This window comes from Hyperolius riggenbachi, chromosome 10 (assembly GCF_040937935.1).
Source record: "Hyperolius riggenbachi isolate aHypRig1 chromosome 10, aHypRig1.pri, whole genome shotgun sequence".
Lineage (NCBI taxonomy): Eukaryota > Metazoa > Chordata > Amphibia > Anura > Hyperoliidae > Hyperolius > Hyperolius riggenbachi.
The window spans coordinates 261,714,792-261,735,693 of NC_090655.1; the positions used below are offsets into that span (position 1 = coordinate 261,714,792).

At 43.3% G+C, this 20,902-nt stretch overlaps 1 pseudogene; it reads right to left on the reverse strand.

The window, feature by feature from the left end:
• Positions 1-1,341: 1,341 nt before the first annotated feature.
• Positions 1,342-20,902, reverse strand: part of LOC137537144 (uncharacterized) — a 117,385-nt pseudogene continuing 97,824 nt past the window's right edge.

Below are 20,902 nucleotides of genomic sequence, written 5' to 3' on the forward strand. Positions count from 1 at the left end.
CTCAGAGGACGATTTTTCCAGCTTGTAAAAGATGAGAGAAGAGAGAAGCTGCTCTAATCTAAATAACACACAGGCAGTGTGCAGAGAGGGGCCTGGAAGGGGGAGTTCATATCAGAACCACAACACTGAAGAACTTGGCAGCCTTCCAGACACAGGCCGACAAGTCTGACAGGGTAAAGATACATTGATTTATTACAGAGACTGTGATAGCAGAACGTGCTGCAGTAAGCCAGAACACATTAGAATAGCTTTTGGAACTTGTAGGATGATAAAAAACAGGATGCAATTTTTGTTACGGAGTCTCTATAAAGGAGAACTGTAGTGAGAGGTATATGGAGGCTGCCATATTTATTTTCTTTTAAGCAATTCCAGTTCCCTGGCAGCTCTGCTGGTCTATTTGTCTGAAGTAGTGGCTGAATCACACCAGAAACAAGCATGCAGCTAATCTTGTCATATCTGTCAAATTTGTCAGAAACACCTGATATGCTGCATGCTTGTTCAGGGCCTATGGATGAAAGTTTTAGAGGCAGAGGATTAGCAGGATAGCCAGGCAACTGGTAAATATGGCAGCCTCCATATACCTCTCACTACAGTTCTCCTTTAACCTTCCTGGTGGTAAGCCCGAGCTGAGCTGTCATTCCGATCGTCGCCATGGCGACAGGTAAAGCCAAACAGGGGAACGGGTTATATACGCTTTACCCTGTTTGCTATTGATGCCGGCGACGATCGCACTAAAGGGACACATGCGCCCTCTAGTGTTGTTTCATGTAGCTACCACTCTGGTAGCTTTACATGACACAAAAAAAAAGTACCAAAAAAAACGTATTTCTGCCTATTTGGCAGAATTAATTAACCACCAGGAGGGTTATGAAGAAATTGACAAGCATCATACAATGCCTCAATGTGTAATTCAAAACTGAGACATGTTAGGAATACAAACAGTGTTAAAGGGCTAGGAAAGAAAGACATTACCAAAAAAGCACTAACCCAGAGACAGTAATCCTTTATTGATTCACTAATCAAGTATGAAAACACCGAGTACGGGCGAAGCCAGTAACAATTACGTAACAATTACATAACACACACACACACACACACACACACACACACACTTATATATAATTATATACATAAACAGCGCATGCGCGCACGGATCGCTCCCACGCCATCATCCTCAGCCTTCTGTATTGCTGGTACCGGGTCCCATAATCTCAGCCAGTCGCAGCCAGTCTGTGTAAGAGAAATGCGCCCTCTTCATACCTCTCCAGCACCTGCCAGAGATACGTAGAGGGCGCACTTATCTTGTGCACCCTGGCCGTGACTGGCTGAAGTTATGGGACCCAATACCAGCGGTACAGAAGGCTGAGGATGGCAGTGTGGGAGCGATCCGTGCGCATGGGCCTGGGGGAAGCCCAAAGTATGTATAAAACCTTTGTTTTAAATCCTCTGTGCTTTCCTTTAAAGTTCCCCTCCCATCTAAAAAATTGGTTGCCTATACTGGTAACATTCTCGTGAGTGTACAATTTATATACGTTTCTATACAGCTCCCTTGGCACGAAAATACTACGCCAAAAGGGGCTCTCGATTTCTTTTTCCTAATCTCTCACATTCTCTACACAAGAATAGGAGTTTTCGCCAGTGTGAGCTCTCTCATGTCTGTTACGGTTGCCTTGATCTCCAAAACATTTCCCACACTTAGCACATGAATAGGGCTTCTCACCAGTGTGAGATCTCTCATGTGCAGCAAGACGGAATTTATACTCAAAACATTTCCCACACTCAGCACATGAATAGGGCTTCTCACCAGCGTGAGATTTCTCATGTCTGACAAGATTTGATTTCTGCACAAAACTTTTTCCACACTCAGCACATGAAAAGGGCTTCTCAACAATGTGAGATCTCTCATGTCTGACAAGGCCTAATTTCAGTGCAAAACATTTCCCACACTCGACACATGAATAGGGCTTTTCACCAGTGTGAGAGCTCTCATGTGCAACAAGGTTTGTTTTACACCAAAAACATTTCCCACACTCCACACATGAATAGGGTTTCTCACCAGTATGAGATCTCTTATGTAAGACAAGGTTTGATTTATTCCCAAAACATTTCCCACACTCAGCACATGCATATGGCTTCTCACCAGTGTGAGATCTCTCATGAGTAATAAGAGTCGATTTCTGTGCAAAACATTTCCCACACTCAACACATGCATAGGATTTCTCACCAGTGTGAGATCTCTCATGTCTGACAAGGCTTAATTTCTGTGCAAAACATTTCCCACACTCAGCACATGAATAGGGCTTCTCACCTGTGTGAGATCTCTTATGAGAAACAAGATGCGATTTAAAAACAAAACATTTCCCACACTCAGAACATGAATAGGGCTTCTCACCAGTGTGGGATCTCTTATGAGAAACAAGATGTGATTTCCAAACAAAACATTTCCCACACTCAGCACATGAATAGGGCTTCTCACCAGTGTGGGATCTCTTATGAAGACCAAGGTTTGATTTACTTCCAAAACATTTCTCACACTCAGCACATGAATAGGGCTTCTCACCAGTGTGACATCTCTCATGAATGACAAGATGTGATTTCTGAAAAAAACATTTCCCACACATGGAACAGGAATGAGACCCTCCAGCAGGGGGAGAGCTGTGCTGGCTATGAGGCCCCTCAGGGTTAGACAGGCGAGGGGAGTCTGGGGAAATATTTGGGGTAGTCAGAATATCTGAAGGAGACTCTTGTCCAGTGACATCATCATCCGTTGTACAGTCTGTGGATACAGTAAGACGAGTCTCTGAGGAATTCCTGATGCCAGGACTCCGCGCTGCAAATAGAGAAACATCATCACTTCCTGTTAGAGAATTCTGAGGGGAGCAACAATTATCATTAGGGAGGGTCAGTGAGCTGCAGATAAATCCAAGTTGTTGCAAAGTTTATGCAGATTGGAAACGGACCTGATGCAGCAGCTGCATAATTTTGCCTATACTTAGCATACAAATTGCACCATCTCTGAGTTATTTGCATGTCACTGACCATCACTAGTTATCAGCCTGCTAAACATAAAGCATTGGTCATACATTGAAAAGCAGTAAATTGTAGAGCTTGATGAGACAATGGAAGCAATGTGTTACTCCTGTGACAACAGACCTATATGTACTTATATAGCAAGAGATCTGTGTTATGTTTGTAGAGCAATGTGGCGTCACTTACACATTTTTATTACCGCTGTATCCTCATCTGAGAGATAAGATGTTCATCGCCTTATAAAATATACAGAGACAAAGGGAGCTCAGATTGTGTAGTATTAATGCTGAGCTGGTGATTTGTGGAGTGTGAAGGGAAACTCACAAAATAAGGCTGCTTTTTAGGGCACCAGCCAGATAGGCATGTGGAGGAATCAGTCTGCACTCGGCTCCCCAGGGCTTCCTCTAGGTCTTGGTCACACTCTTGATAAAGCTATAGTTGGTGGGACAGGCCTGGTGGCCCAAGCTGGAGCCCGAGCCCTCCTGGTGAGGAGGGGACAATGCAAAGGGGGAAAGAGGTGCTCGGAGCTGATACAATTGTATAAAACTAATAAATTGAAGACAGAGGAGGTGGCTTACCACCAGGGCATCTGGGGGTCCCCTTCTTAAAGAATACTTCCAGATACCACTATGAACCCCCCCCCCCCCAAGGCATTGACACCCCCCACCTCCACCTGGGCACCAGAGGAGAGAAAGAGCCCCTTGTATTGGATGGATGGATGGATTGGACAAGGGCTCTGGGGGAGAAGGGGAGGCTTGGTCACCCTTCTCCTACAGAGCCCCCCATACCATAGACCATGCAGGCTGGTATAGCTCAGGACACAGAGCCCCATTTAGTCCGGGCTTTGCTTTCTGGCTATCCCAGCCTGCATGGTGGACAAGGAGTTAAATAGGCTCAGGATGGGGTACCCAATGTCATTTAAAAAATTTTTTTTAATTTTTTAATTGCATTTACGTCCAAAGTGAAAAGCCACCTGTTTATTCTGGCATTTATAAACACCTATTTCCTCTGTAACACAGTCCAGCCTGGAACCCTGTACTGAGACATAAATATGCACTTTGAGTCCTATAGGAGAAAAGCACTTTACAAATGTTACTGTATTGTATATCATATCATGGTTAAAATGGCCAGGGATCATTATACAGTCACATTGTGGCTGTACAGCGATCTCTGGCCAAAACATTTCCAGTTCCACTGGGTTTACAGGTGTTCATTACGTGTTCATTATTTTAACTGTTTTTTTTTTCTTCGGGGAGCTGTGGGGTAGGGGGAGTCCCACCACTACAGAGAAACTGTGAGAGAAGGGGGGAGAGCCCACCACCATCAGGGTACCTGCGGGGGAATGACCATCAGTGAAGCTATGGGGGGAGCTGTTGGGAAGGGAAGGGGAAACTACCACAAGGGAAACTGAATTGAGAAGAGGGGGGTTACTAGACACCATGGAACTGTTTAAGGGTGGGAGGGGGACCAGTAGAAATCAGGAAGCTGTATAAGGGGCATGTGGCATGCAAAATAGGTCATGGCTAATGGTGTAGAAGGGGCAGGGCTAAAGGTGTGGCAGGGGCGGGTCTTAGTGAATATTCTTTCTGACTTCAAAAGTTGGGAGGTGTGCATATGATGTCGTATCTGCACACGCTCAGTCCATAACACTAACACACACACACACACACACACACACACACACACACACACACACACACACACACACACACACACACACACACACACACACACACACACACACACACACACACACACACACACACACACACACACACACACACACACACACACACACACACACACACACACACACACACACACACACACACTTTACTTATTCATTTAAACCAACTTTATTTACAGTTCTCATGGCTGCTCGAGTGCCTGCCCAGGTCGGTAGCCCTCTGCCGCTGCATCCTCGCTCCCAGCGGTCTGGCAGTGAGGAAGCATCATCAGAAGGCCTCCGACCTGCGCAGGCACGCACGCAGCCATACAAATTGCGCAGTCGCTGTGGCTATTATGGACTTCTGCTTCCGGGTCAAGGATGACACTTTGGAAAGCACTTGGAGGCAATTGGGGGGAAAAGGACGCAGACAGCTTCCCTGCAAGTTTATGCAGCTGAATAGGTAATTACTTTTTTTAAACCCTGTCACCTAGGATAGCCTTTAACACTGGACCATAAAGGTCATCACATTTTCTGTGTTCATTTGTAATTTTTGGATGCAGTGAAATACATTGGAATCAGGAATGTTTGTGTTGTACATAAAAAGCAGAAAGCTGTCTGATTCCTAAACATGGGAAATATGTGAATGACATGCAATTCCCGAGCGGGCCATTGCCTATACTGGATAGTGCGGCAGTGCGTGTTCCGCTAGGCAAGGCACATGATTCAGATAAGTGTGCTCCGTGCCTCAGGGCCCTTTCCCACTGGCGCGGTGTGTCACTGCAATTTACCGCACTGCTACCACCGAGTAATGACATCCTATGGGTGATTTCATTACCTCCACAATATACATTGGGTTCTCACTAATTTATAAACAAGTATTCTTTCACACACCTCTGTCACTCCGCTAGTTGAACAACTCTGCTTTATTCTCATAAAGCCACGCTGCTTCAGCCACCATACATTCATACACTTCATCTAAGACCGATCTGCCAAAAGCCAGCTCTAAATTGACAATCCATTGATCATTCAGGGCCGCCCATATATGAACAGAAAGTTCCCTGGAGTGCACTCCTATATTGGCATAAAAAGTCCGTCCTAGGCAGTACTGAGATAGCAGGTTGCAAAAAACTTCAAAAAGCTTTATAATTGCATAAAATTCATAAAAGAAATAAAAAACTGTGCAGAATTAATTCAAGAAAGGAGAGTGCTCGTTCTCCATGTATCATAGCCTCATTGCTTCAGTTGCTTTTATGTGCATTTGAAACTGTCATCCAGTTTATCGGGCCAGGAACGAAGAGTCGGTAGAGCCGGTGTGAAAAACCTTGGACTAGATCTGTCCCCCCTCCCCCCTCTACAAACGGGACATGTGAGTGTGCTATATACGGAACTGTTATGGAAACAGCGATCTGTAAACAAACTGGATGACAGTTTCAAGTGCACATAAAAGCAATTTAAAGAGACTCCGTAACAAAAATTACATCCTGTTTTTTTTATCATCCTACAAGTTCCAAAAGCTATTCTAATGTGTTCTGGCTTACTGCAGCACTTTCCACTATCACAGTCTCTGTAATAAATCAACTTATCTCTCTCTTGTCAGACTTGTCAGCCTGTGTCTGGAAGGCTGCCAAGTTCTTCAGTGTTGTGGTTCTGTGATGCATCTCCCCTTTCCTGGCCCCTCTATGCACACTGCCTGTGCATAATGATCTCTTGAGATAGAAAAGGAAGGCTGTATACAGCCTGCTTGTGTATGGATGTATTTTCTATGTGTGGACATACTGTACATCAACCTACTTCCTGTTTTGGTGGCCATTTTGTTTGTTTATAAACAAACTTTTTAAAACTGTTTTTAACCAGTTTTAATGCGGCGAGGAGCGGCGAAATTGTGACAGAAGGTAATAGGAGATGTCCCCTAACGCACTGGTATGTTTACTTTTGTGCGATTTTAACAATACAGATTCTCTTTAAGCAATGAGGCTATGATACATGGAGAACGAGCACTCTCCATTCTTGAATAAATTCTGCACAGTTTTTTATTTCTTTTATGAATTTTATGCAATTATAAAGCTTTTTGAAGTTCTTTGCAACCTGCTATCTCAATACTGTCTAGGACGGACTTTTTATGCCAATATAGGAGTGCACTCCAGGGAACTTTCTGTTCATATATGGGCTGCCCTGAATGATCAATGGATTGTCAATTTAGAGCTGGCTTTTGGCAGATCGGTCTTAGATGAAGTGTATGAATGTATGGTGGCTGAAGCAGCATGGCTGTATGAGAATATAGCAGACTAGCGGAGTGACAGAGGTGGTGTGTGAAAGAATACTTGTTTATAAATTAGTGAGAACCCAATGTATATTGTGATTTTAAACAAATCTAATTTTATTGGTATGCTCCTGCTCTCTACAACACAGTTTCAGTATAATGTTATCATGATGTATACTCTAACCCCTTTCTCTTTACCCCGGTGTCCTCTTCAAATACCCACGCTACTCTCTAGATGGCTAGAAACACCAATAACCTAAATATAATATGTTGGAATGTGAGGGGTCTAAATGACTCTATCAAGCGCTCCACTGTCTTGAATTATGTGAACAAAAAGAAGCCAGATATCCTTATCCTAATTGAGACTCATATTACAGGCAGCAAATTAAAAACTCTGGAAAGACAATGGGTGGGCAGGGCATACCACTCTGAATTCTCCCAATACTCCAGGGGAATATCTATTCTCATCAGGAAATCTGTCCCCTTTCAATCCCACTCTGTCAAAATTGACCAATACGGCAGATATATTTTTCTATACGGCCTGCTATACAACAAGCCTATATCTTTACTCACCTTCTATATTCCTCCCCCTTACTCCTCACTACTCCTAAAAGAAGGTCTGGCCTTCACATCAACATTACCCCTATGCCCTAGTATCTGGGTGGGTGACTTCAATATGGTCTGCAACCCTGCTATGGACAGATTTCCCGCTGTACTGAACAAACCAACTGCTTTTGCTCATTTAATGTCTGAAATGTCCCTAATTGATGTCTGGCGATATCTACATCCTTCATCTAAACAATACTCATGCTTTTCTGCCTCTTACAATACTCTATCCAGACTGGACTACTTTTTTGTCTCCAAAAATTTGCTGTCAGTAATAATGTCCACGGAGTTCCTCCCTCGCATAGTTTCTGATCATTCCCCAATCTGCATGACAATGTCCTGGGATGACTCACCCACACAAGTTATTTGGAAATTCAACCCCTTTTGGTTATCTTTATTCACCTCAGACGACTGGCTAATTGATAAACTGACATCTTTTTTCCACACACACAGAGAGGAAAAAGATAAAGCACTTGTCTGGAATACTTTTAAACCCTACCTTAGAGGTCTCCTTATAAGTGCGGTGTCACATTTTAAAAAAGAAACTAATAAATCTATTTCCAAACTCCAGGTTAACATTCCGATACTAGAACAAGCTTATATTTCAGATCCCTCTGAGGTGAATGAGAGTGCCTGGAAAAAGGAACAAGCTCACCTTTCCGGTATATTAAAGGGGAAAGCACATGCCAAAGCTTTTTTCTACAAACAAACATTCTACAAACAGGGTGAAAAAACAGGTACAATACTGGCCAGAATGGCCAGGGATAGAAACTCCACAGGTTTCATTAGCAGCATTAAAGACGCAATGTCCTCAATAATCACGGGTCCAGTATTAATTAACAAGTGTTTTGCCACCTACTTCCAAAATTTATACACTGCTAAATCTGCCTTCACACGCGAGGAGGCCGAGATCTTCTTATCTGAAATTTCTCTCCCACGTCTTACCCCAGAACAAGTAGAATTACTAGATGCACCCATCTCCTTAGAGGAACTAGAACTTGCTCTCCACTCGCTCCCCAATAAAAAAGCCCCTGGAATAGATGGCATCCCTAGTGAAGTTCTTAAGAGATTTTCTGAAACTATCTCATCCCTCTCCTCCAGACATTCCAATTTGCCTTCAAACAGGGTATCCTCCCGGCCTCCATGCGTACCGCCCTTATCATTCTGATCCCCAAACCTGGAAAAGATTTATCACTATGCGACTCCTACCGACCCATCTCCTTACTCCCAACTGATGTTAAAACTCTAGCCAAAATACTAGCTGCACGACTGAGCAAAGTCATTCTATCCCTTATCCATGATGATCAAACCGGCTTTATGCCTGGCAAAAAAACCTCTCTTAATATCAGAAGACTATATGCAAACCTTCAAGCCAACCATATAAATAAAGGCAACAGAGTTGTGGTCTCTTTGGATGCCGCTAAGGCATTTGATGCTGTAGAATGGCCATTCTTACTAGCTACACTTTCCAGGTTTGGGTTCGGTGATAACTTTATTAGATGGGTGCAAATTCTTTACACAAACCCTATGGCCCAGATCTGTACCAACTCAAATATCTCAGACCCTTTCTCTATAGGCCGGGGGACCAGACAAGGCTGTCCCCTCTCGCCCTTATTATATGCTCTCTCTGCCGAACCACTGGCATGCAAGATCCGAGCCGACCCACGAATAGAAGGCCTTAAAATAGGTAATACTGAGGAGAAAATCAGTCAATACGCTGATGATACTATCCTATACTTAGCAGACCCCCATAATTCCCTCAACACTGCTTTTGAACTAATCACTGAAATGGGAGAATATTCGGGTTTGTCAATCAACTGGAGCAAATCTGCCATTCTCTCTCTTGATGGTCTGATGATCTCGGCCTCCTCGCTAGCATGCCCTCTTCAACCTGTCACATCCTTCAGATACCTTGGAGTGGTGGTCCAAGCCTCAGTAGCTAAATATTATCAGGACAACGTCACTCCCTTACTATCACTCACTCAAAATAAATTATCATCTTGGACAAAACTACCCTTATCCGTTATGAGTCGAACCAACCTAATTAAAATGGTTCTCATGCCAAAAATCCTCTACATACTACACAACTCGCCTGTGCATCTACCTTTAATCTTCTTCAATAAACTCAGATCCCTTTTCCTATCTATAGTTTGGAATAAATCCCGGGCCAAACTCAGACATGCAATACTACAATGCCCCACCTCCCTGGGCGGAATAGCTCTACCATCTCCACACTTGTACTACATCGCCTCTCAACTAGAACAGCTAGCCCACTGGTTTGTAACAAATTCCTTGCAATCACCAGACCTGCTTGGCTTCCCCTCCACAGACAGCTCTAATAACTTACCTTTTGCTCTACTGAAGGGCACCCTTACCTCTCAATCCCCCTCAAACACTATCTTACTCCAAGCCTCCAAAATCTGGCGTACTGCAAACAGACTAATGTCCTCCCCGGTCTGGGAATCCTACACTCCCCTGTGGCACAACCCTAAACTCCCTGAGCTACTTAAACTTAACAATGCCAACCGCTTGGCAGATAGGGGTATCCACTACATGGGTCAAATAATCAAACAATCAACTCTTCTTCCCTTTACTGACCTCCAAAGTCAATATTCACTACCCCCGCAATTCCACTATATGTATCTACAATTGAGACATGCCTTGGGCTCTCAATTCCCCAACGGACTCCCACACACTGAAAACTCAATCCTTATGGATTTCCTCAAAGACGGCCCTCTCCCTCACCATATAGGTATCCTATACAATACACTTAATGAACAAATCTCAGGCCCAATAGTGGAAAACTCCAAAGGAAAATGGTTACAATTGGACGTTCAATTAGACGAAGAAGAATGGGAAGATTGCCTGCTAGCCACTCGCTACGTATCCCCCAGTATTAGAGACCGCCTGTCCCAACTCTATATAATCCACCAAAGCTACCTCACCCCTAACCGTATTTCAAAATATGCTCAGAACACCACAAACTCCTGCCCTAAATGTGCACTGTCCGACCCCTCCTTCCTACATCTTTTATGGCTTTGCCCCCCAATTGCCGACCTGTGGAAACAAGTTGTAAATTTTCTTCACGACACCATGGGTTCCCCAGCCTCCTTAGATATAAAAAGCTGTATCCTCAACATATATGACCAAGACATAAACAAGTTTGACAAATACTTTTTACTGGAGACTTTATTCATGCTCAAATTGTGCATAGCATTTAGATGGTTATCCCCCACACTTCCCACGTTTCTTGACTGGAAAATTAAGGTTAAGAATTCTCTCCCTCTAAAAAAATTAGTATATCAGCATAGGGGTTGCCCCTCTAAATTTAATAAAATTTGGGATAGATGGACGAATAAAAATACCTGATTTGCCTGTTTTCTACCTACAAGATTCTTATAAGCTAATGCTCACCGCTTTCGGTCTCTCTGCCTGATTATTTTGCCTCACTCTGGAGAACTCCGCCTATAAATTAAGTGGAGACACTCTTGTCTCTTATCCTCTAAACCTACAACCTCTCACCTCCTCTCGTGTGCTGGCCTTAGAACTCACAGAATAGGACATTTGGGTATTATCCACTTAATACACTTAATATTAAATCCTTCTCTCATACTTGTCACTGTGTTCACTTGATGCAGATTGTGTTTAAGACTCTGTAAATTCATATGTACTTTCCAGATACCACAACTGCCTGTACCTGTTTGAATATTTTGTATACTCTGTAATGCACTCCTCCTTTTTTTTATTCAATAAACCTTTTGGTCAATTAAAAAAAAATTTTTTTTATTGGTATGGTGGACAGTGTTTGCTGTTAAAGGCGCAAGAGGATACTATCCTGTTTTTTAAGCATCGGTGGGGGTGGAGCAATCCCATATTCCTCTCTGCAGTCTAGATAAAGATATTGAAGCGCTACAACTGACAATACAATGATTTCATTACCTGCGGTGAAGTTTGCCAGAAGTGGTCAATCTGAAGAGCTTCCAAAGCGACGCTACTGCGCATCCAACATTTAGAAAATCCCTGTGTTGCCATAGACTTACATGACGTAAGTCTATGGCAACACAGGGATTTTCTAAATGTTGGTGGCGGTGGTGCGCCGACCTCGCGGTGCACATATGCATATGCTTACAATACACTTCCATGCACTTCCTTATTTCAAAAACAGGAAGTGACCGCACTATTTGGCTGGATACCAGAAGGGGCATACCGCATAGTAACACGGTATTCCCTGAAGGCCTGTTCTTGGCGGTGCAGTGGACGCGGCGCACCGCTTACGCCAATCTATAGTGTGAAGCCAGCTTCAAGCTAGCCATCCTGCCTAATAAAGTGACAGGTTTCTGTGTCTGCGTCCGTGTGTGTCAGGGCTCAGAATCGCAGACATGGTCGCAGTAATTTTGCCATGATTTTTTATGTAATTTCTTAAAATCACAGCAACTTTGCCGCAACTGCGATTCTGAGACGAAGAGGATTAGAGGTAAAGCCCCGCCCACATGCTACGGCCGATAATTCGCATGTGTACAGCAGCTCCCGACCAGCGTTCATCACCCAACCAGCGATCTGCCAGGCTGACCAACTCAGCCAAGAGACAGCTGATACCATTGTTGTGCACCCGCCCAACGTGTGATGTCACATTGGTGCCGCTCAATCAGCTTTACACCTCCCCGTGTTGCAGCAGAACTCTAGGGTGAGTAACCGTCTGTAGAAACTCAGCCCAGCGATGCTGTCTGAGGGATCAGCTCTGTCGGGTAACATCAGTCTACCTTGTGTACAGGCCTTAAGAGGTCACCGAGTACTGAGGGGGACAGAGGTGATGAGATGACTAACCAATCTGTGTACAGTAATGTCCAGTGACCATTATCAGCTTATTACAGGCTGGTAACACTAATTCACCCCTACTGTGACCACTCTGTGTACAGTAATGTACAGTGACCATTATCAGCTTATTACAGGCCGGTAACACTAAGTCACCCCTACTGTGACCACTCTGTGTACAGTAATGTACAGTGACCATTATCAGCTTATTACAGGCCAGTAACACTAAGTCACCCCTACTGTGACCACTCTGTGTACAGTAATGTACAGTGACCATTATCAGCTTATTACAGGCCGGTAACACTAAGTCACCCCTACTGTGACCAATCTGTGTACAGTAATGTACAGTGACCATTATCAGCTTATTACAGGCCAGTAACACTAAGTCACCCCTACTGTGACCACTCTGTGTACAGTAATGTACAGTGACCATTATCAGCTTATTACAGGCCGGTAACACTAAGTCACCCCTACTGTGACCAATCTGTGTACAGTAATGTACAGTGATCATTATCAGCTTATTACAGGCCAGTAACACTAAGTCACCCCAACTGTGACCAATCTGTGTACAGTAATGTCCAGTGACCATTATCAGCTTATTACAGGCCGGTAACACTAAGTCACCCCTACTGTGACCAATCTGTGTACAGTAATGTACAGTGACCATTATCAGCTTATTACAGGCCGGCAACCTAGGTCACCCCTACTGTGACCAATCTGTGTACAGTAATGTACAGTGACCATTATCAGCTTATTACAGGTCAGTAACACTAAGTCACCCCTACTGTGACCAATCTGTGTACAGTAATGTACAGTGACCATTATCAGCTTATTACAGGTCAGTAACACTAAGTAACCCCTACTGTGACCACTCTGTGTACAGTAATGTACAGTGACGATTATCAGCTTATTACAGGCCGGTAACACTAAGTCACCCCTACTGTGACCAATCTGTGTACAGTAATGTACAGTGACCATTATCAGCTTATTACAGGCCAGTAACACTAAGTCACCCCTACTGTGACCAATCTGTGTACAGTAATGTACAGTGACCATTATCAGCTTATTACAGGTCAGTAACACTAAGTCACCACTACTGTGACCACTCTGTGTACAGTAATGTACAGTGACGATTATCAGCTTATTACAGGCCGGTAACACTAAGTCACCCCTACTGTGACCAATCTGTGTACAGTAATGTACAGTGACCATTATCAGCTTATTACAGGCCAGTAACACTAAGTCACCCCTACTGTGACCACTCTGTGTACAGTAATGTACAGTGACCATTATCAGCTTATTACAGGTCAGTAACACTAAGTCACCCCTACTGTGACCAATCTGTGTACAGTAATGTACAGTGACCATTATCAGCTTATTACAGGCTGGTGGTAACACTAAGTCACCCCTACTGTGAGCAAACTGTGTACAGAAATGTACAGTGACCATTATCAGCTTATTACAGGCTGGTAACACTAAGTCACCCCTACTGTGAACAATCTGTGTACAGTAATGTACAGTGACCATTATCAGCTTATTACAGGCCGGTAACACTAAGTCACCCCTACTGTGACCAATCTGTGTACAGAAATGTACAGTGACCATTATCAGCTTATTACAGGCTGGTGGTAACACTAAGTCACCCCTACTGTGAGCAAACTGTGTACAGAAATGTACAGTGACCATTATCAGCTTATTACAGGCCGGTAACACTAAGTCACCCCTACTGTGAACAATCTGTGTACAGTAATGTACAGTGACCATCAGTTTATTACAGGCCAGTAACACTAAAGGCCCATACACACGCCGGATTTCCGCTAACAACGGGTCATCCAAACGACCGGTCATTCTGACGTCAAATCAGGTGTGTGTACAGTCTGTCGTTAAGCTGATAAGAGCTGAATTGAGCGATCCGCCAAGCGTCGTTCGCGGAAATCCCCTACTGTGACCAATTTGTGTACAGAAGTGTGTGACAGAACAGGGCACTCCAAAGACATCAGGGTGCCTGTACGGATATTGTTAGTAAGCTGTCATTAAACACAATTAAGAAAGAACACGAGTACGCCGCATTACCCCTAATATGGCCAATCTGTGAGCAGTGACACAGTCTTAATAACTAAAGATATTCAATATTTAATGTTGATTACTCACCTGTTCTGCCCTCTATAAGAGGGTTCACATCCATAGTTGTCCCCATCATGTCACCCTCCTCCATAGACTGCTGATCACTCCTCACATACATCTCTTCTTCCTCTTTAATCACTCTTATTATTAAACCTTCCTCTATAGACTGCTGATCATTCTTCACATACATCTCTTCTTCTTCCTCTTTAATTGTCCCCATCATATCACCCTCCTCCATAGACTGCTGATCACTCCTCACATACGTCTCTTCTTCTTCCTCTTTAATTGTCCCCATCATATCACCCTCCTCCATGGACTGCTGATCACTCCTCACATACATCTCTTCTGCTTCCTCTTTTATTGTCCTTATCATGTCTCCCTCCTCCATAGACTGCTGATCACTCCTCACATACATCTCCTCTTCTTCCTCTTTAATGGTCCTCATCGTGTCACCCTCCTCCATAGACAGCTGATCACTCCTCACGTATGCCTCTTCTTTTTCCTCTTTAGTCGTCACCATCATGTCACCCCTCACATGTACATCTTGTTTTTCTTCTTTAATTATCCTTATCATGTCCCCCTCCTCCATAGACATTTGATCAGTAACTCCTCACATATGTCTCTTGTTCTTTGAGCTCAGATCTCAGTTCTGAAATGGATAACAAATTAAAGCTGTAAGATATCAGCAGTAATAAACAGAGCACAGAAAAGAACATAATTTGCTAGGGGTGATAATATCCCATACGCTGTGGTATCCTGCACATTCAGCACCACAGTCCTCTCTCCCAGTGTGCCTTGCTCATCATCTGGTGCTTCTCTCCTCCTCTCCATGCACACATTCCTGGGAGGTTACAGCAGTGCCGGCAGTGGTAGATGGATGAGGATGTGAGGAGAGAACAGCTGGAGACAGAGGAAGATAGGAGCAGAGGCCTGCAGCTAATTAGCTATAAATTATCATTACTTATGGCTCTGACACCTGATGAACTAGGCAGAGGGACTGCAGCTCCATATCCTCAGCCCACCTGTCCATCACCTACTAACCCCAAACCCTCCAAGATGGTAGCAACAAACATCTCAGCTGGGTTATGGGCAGCACGGTGGCGTAATGGTTAGCAATCTTACCTTGCAGCGCTGGTCCCCGTTCAAATCCCAGCCAGGGCACTATCTGTACGGAGTTTGTATGTTCTCCCCGTGTCTGTGAGGGTTTCCTCTGGGCACTCTGGTTTCCTCCCACATCCCAAAAACATGCATGTTAATTGGCTACTCTCTAAATTGGCCAAAGACTACGATGCATACATAGACATAGGACTATGGTAGGGATTAGACTGTGAGCCCCTTTGAGGGACAGTTAAGTGACAAGACAATATCCTCCGTACAGCGCTGCAGAAGATGTTGGCGCTGTATAATTACTAAATAATAAAAATTAATAATAATAGTGCCAATACCAGAACCAAATAAGCAGTGGCCACCCAACCGCTCCCCAGCCAGCTGCAGCCTCCATGTTCTCAGCCTGTCCTTCCAGCCACACCCCTTGTGACCTTGTTCCACCCTCTAGCTGTGACTCACCAGCCATCATCCTTGTGTAGACTCCAACCTCTCCCACCATGGGGGTATCAGGCAAATCGGGCACTGCCGTAGACTTTAATTGAAAATACTGGCAAGCCGGCACCAAAAGGGAAATTCAGGTGCCAGGGTTAGGCACCAACGGGGTGGGGGGAGCATCTTAGGGTTAGGCACCAGAAGGGGGGGCTAGGGATAGGCATAGGTAGTGGAGGGTTTTGTGTGAGAATAAGGTTTCATTTAGCTATAGTAAAATATCAGTAACAATTACACTGTAAGTAGTAGAGTATCTCTAAATGTATGATATTCTACTATCGGCACTGTTCCTGCGTCAGATTTTTCATGGAGCCCGAAATTCACGTGCGCCCCTGTGGGATATAAAACTACCTCTGATTAAATAAACCCACATTATTGTTTATTTAGCTGCATGATTTATAGCATAACAAGTAATAGAAATCCAGAGATAAGGTAATACAGAGAGTGTGCATACGTGTGAGGCGCCAGCTGGAGGTGGTAGCTGCTCCACAAGGATCTTATAGTCTCTATATGTAGCTGGCGGCACCCAATGTTATGTGAGGGTATATGGATGTGTAACGGCCCATTTACACTTAATCAGTTGGTGTGTGTTAGTGTGCAATAGTGCGCGTTGGTGCGCATTTTTTTCCATAGCAGTGCACTGTGAAAAAGATTTCAGTTAAAACGCGTTAAGTGTGAATTGTGCCATAGGAAAACATGGGCATTATTTTGAAAATCAGTTTTCTTTCAGTTATAACTGAGAGCAACTGATTACGTGTAAAAGGGCCCTTAGGAAATATTTACTATAAACAATTTGCAGATGCTTTGGTCAAAAAGGGAATTGAGAAGATCAGGATAAAATTCAAATCGTTTTACATTTTTGCACTTGACAATGTGCTCCTTATGTCACCATCCCGGAGGGGCAATTATCTCACCTAATCCACCATATAGATACTTTGCACCATTCTCAGGAGTAAAGGCCTACTACCCTAAGGCCTCTTTCACACTTGGATGTTGCGTTTTAGGGGACGTTAAGGTCGCATAACGTGCCCCTAATGCAACGCGTGGTGGTGTTGAAGTTGGATGTCAGATTGAGCCGCGTTATGCAGCTCTTGGTGCGTTGTTTTCGTTCTATCTATACTGATAGAACAGCTGCTCCAGGATAGTGATGGGAAGTCCGGATCTTTTCAAGGATTCGGATGATTTAAATTGGATCATTGAAAAGATCTGGATCTTTGAACCAAATCATTTGAATCATTTTACTAGGGAAGCAGACTGGGGGTGAAATGACTAGCAGGACAGGACTTTCCCTGCACTGTACATTCTGTATGTTCCTGTTTCTTCCAGACATCCACTGTGAACCGAATCGTTCATTGTGATGATCCGGATGATTCGACTCACAAAAAAAGATCCGGATCAAATGAACGATTCATCCATGATCCGGACAACACTAGGAGTCCAGGTTACGTCACCACAGTGCAGTGAATATGAATTAGCCATGTGGCTAGTCACAGAGCAGGTGCAAGCAGTCTAACGCAGCTAAAGCCCAGTATAACGCACAGCATGCTGCACTTTCATTCAACGTGTAGCGTTATAATGTAACACAACGTGGGCACTCAGAACAGCACATTGATTTTTCAGTACAGTGAGTTGGGCTGCGTTACAGGCTTGTATAATGTGGGACTTTAACGTCCCACTGTGGAAGCAGCCTTAATATAAAACTCTACTACTCCCTGCAAGTTCTTTCATTAAAGATGTATGCACCTGGATTCCTGCTCACACCCTTCATATCACTATAAATTCACCTTCTACCTCAGTATAAAATTCCCATCAGACACCTCTCAGCCATATAAACTGTGTCTCTCCAGTCATTGATAATATAATAAAAAACAAGTGTCAGCGCCAAGGCAGAAGGCGACCGCAGCCGAGAAGGACAATGTCCAAAAGTCCACACAAGCAATGAATATATAAAGTCAGCGCAGGTCTATAGTAATACAGCTTTCGTCATTTTATGGTATACAGGATCTTCGAACAAAAGGGTAAAGAAGCAAGGCTTACCAGATTCCAACAACCCACATTATAAGGTTGTAAACGAGTTTGATAGGTGGTCCGCAGAACTTTCAAATGGTGTCGTTTCACCAGCGATGTTGCACACTACAGATTCCTCCGGAATATTGTAGATATCCTGAGATCGCAGAGACTCACCAAAGGGGAGTCCAGTAGGATAGTGACATGAAAGAGATGTACGGCACATCTAAGTGTAAACCGTCTTTATTACATAACAAGTAAAACAATTAAAAACAAGGATAAAGGAAAACTCACATACGGGGCCCGTGCACTGGGAACCCCGAAAAAGTAGCGCGCATAAAATGGTCAATAGAAGACCTCAAATAAAATGGTGCCGCCTGTCGCCTTCCCGACCGGTTTCGCAATCTTGCGTCATCAGGGGAGAAAGGCGACCAGGCGGCCAGCACCAACTTTATAACATTTTTGAATTAAAAAGTGGGAGTGGTTAGGCTCCACCTTATTCAGACTACACTAGTCAAAGGCAGAAAGCATCAAACATGAAATAAAACATTGTGACAAATTGCATTGTGTCAGAGAGACAGTAGCAAAAGATCTCTCAGATAGTGTGAATAAAAAGAGGTGAATGCAATATTACCTGCATATTCAATTCGTAGTAGGCTAGTTAAGGCTAAATTAAAAGCTAGATTGATTACTCTGCCCTAGGGCATATCTTTCCTATGTAAAAACTTCTTTCTAGATGAAAAGCAGGCACTTCCTGTACCAGAAATAGTCACTGGAACTCAGGAAGTAGCCTTGCACTCCACCAGGGTCAAGTGGAGCACAAGTTCTTCCTGTGAAGGGAAAAAAAAAAAAAAAATCCAATACGTATGCAATGACGCATACGATCATAAAAACGTAAACAATAAAGCACATAGCAGTGCAGTGCGGCTATAAATATGCATGAAGTGTACTCAGGTGTGCAATGAAAAGCGCGTCTAATGTACTATACTAAGAAGGTGCATAAATCTGTATGCATAGTAGAAACAATTAAATGATAAAACAGCCTCCATGGGAGCTCCAGGGACCTTAAGTAGTGAAAGTGAAGAACATCCATAGTGATCATGCAAGACAGATCCCATAGGTATCCGATAGATGGAAATTATGCAAAGTTATGCAAATGTATGTACACAGCAGTGTAATGCGGCTATGATTACGCATAAAGATTACTCAAGCGTGCCATAAAGAGCACATCTAAAGTGAAAGCGGTCTCTACTACAATGTAGAACACGCATGCGGCGAAGCATAAAACAACAAAAAGCGCACATAGGGACAAAAATCCACTGCGATCATCTAAACCGACATATGGAACAATAAACAAAAATAATTGATCTTATGCTGCAATAAAGTCGCATTTAGTAAAAAAAAAAAAAATAAATAAAAAAAAAAAATGCAATGCGTATGCAGTGACGCATACGATCATAAAAGCGTAAACAATGAAGCACATAGCAGTGCAGTGCGGCTATACATATGCATGAAGTGTGCTTAGGTGTGCCATGAAAAGCACGTCTAATATACTGTACTAAGAAGGTGCATAAATCTGTATGTATAGTGGAGACAATGAAATGATAGAACAGCCTCCGTGGGAGCTCCGGGGACCTCAAGTGATGAAAGTGAGGAGCATCCATAGTGATCATGCAAGACAGATCCCATAGGTATCCGATAAATGGAAATTATGCAAAATTATGCAAATTCATGTACACAGCCGTGTAATGCGGCTATGATTATGCATAGAAAACTCCATGCACCGATAACAGAGGACAACAGACAGCACTCTGTGGGGTAGGGAGCAACAAAGGGAAAAAGAGGGACCACGACCTCCCAATATATCCTATCAATATATAAATTTGTATGCTTGGTGAAAAAACAGTGACAGAATAGAACAGCCTCAAACGGAGCTCCGAGGGCATCTAGTGGTGAAATGAGAAACAGTCACAATAATCGTGCAAGACAGGCCCCAAAGGAAACAATGAAATTTATGCAAAAATTTAAAAATTATTAAAAAATATTAAAAATGCAGTCAAATTGACCAGTATATGCGGGCCTTACAAAAAAGCATGCAAATGTATGGAAAATAAAGAATATGATAAAGCATTAAGAATTATTGATCAAACAGTTTACATCCAGTTCAATATTCAAACCAGCTGGAGTGAGGGTATTCAGTCTAAAGATCCATTCAGTTTCTAATCTCGATATATCTCTTTCTAAATTTTGTCCCCTCCAGCATCTTTTAGTACCATCGATAACACAAAACTTCAAGCCTGAAGGGTTCCTGTCGTGATGGAGGGCAAAATGTTTTGAGACCGAATGATCCTTAAACCCTTTACGTATAAGGTAGACGTGTTCTCCCAATCTTTCTTTAAAGGTTCTAGTGGTTCTACCTACATATCTCAGTCCACAAGGACATTCTAAAAGATAAACTATATGTGACTTTCGCATGTGAAAAGACGTCTAATCTGCAGTGTGGGACTTCGGTGATCATTCCCAGCAAAGGAAGTAATTTTTCTGGGCATATTAATGCAAGCCTTACAACCTTTGCATTTCTTGCATCGAAAAAAACCTTTTAGGGGTAATAAATGGGCAGAGGCAGTTTTAGGTGGATCTATATGGCTATGTACAAGGCGATCTCTAAGATTAGGCGCTCTCCTGAAGATAACTCCCCCATTGTCCGCAAGCATAGGACCAATCACTGGATCACTCCTCAGGAGATGCCAATTCTTGTGCAAAACTTTTTTTATGTCTTTGTGTTGGATATTATATTG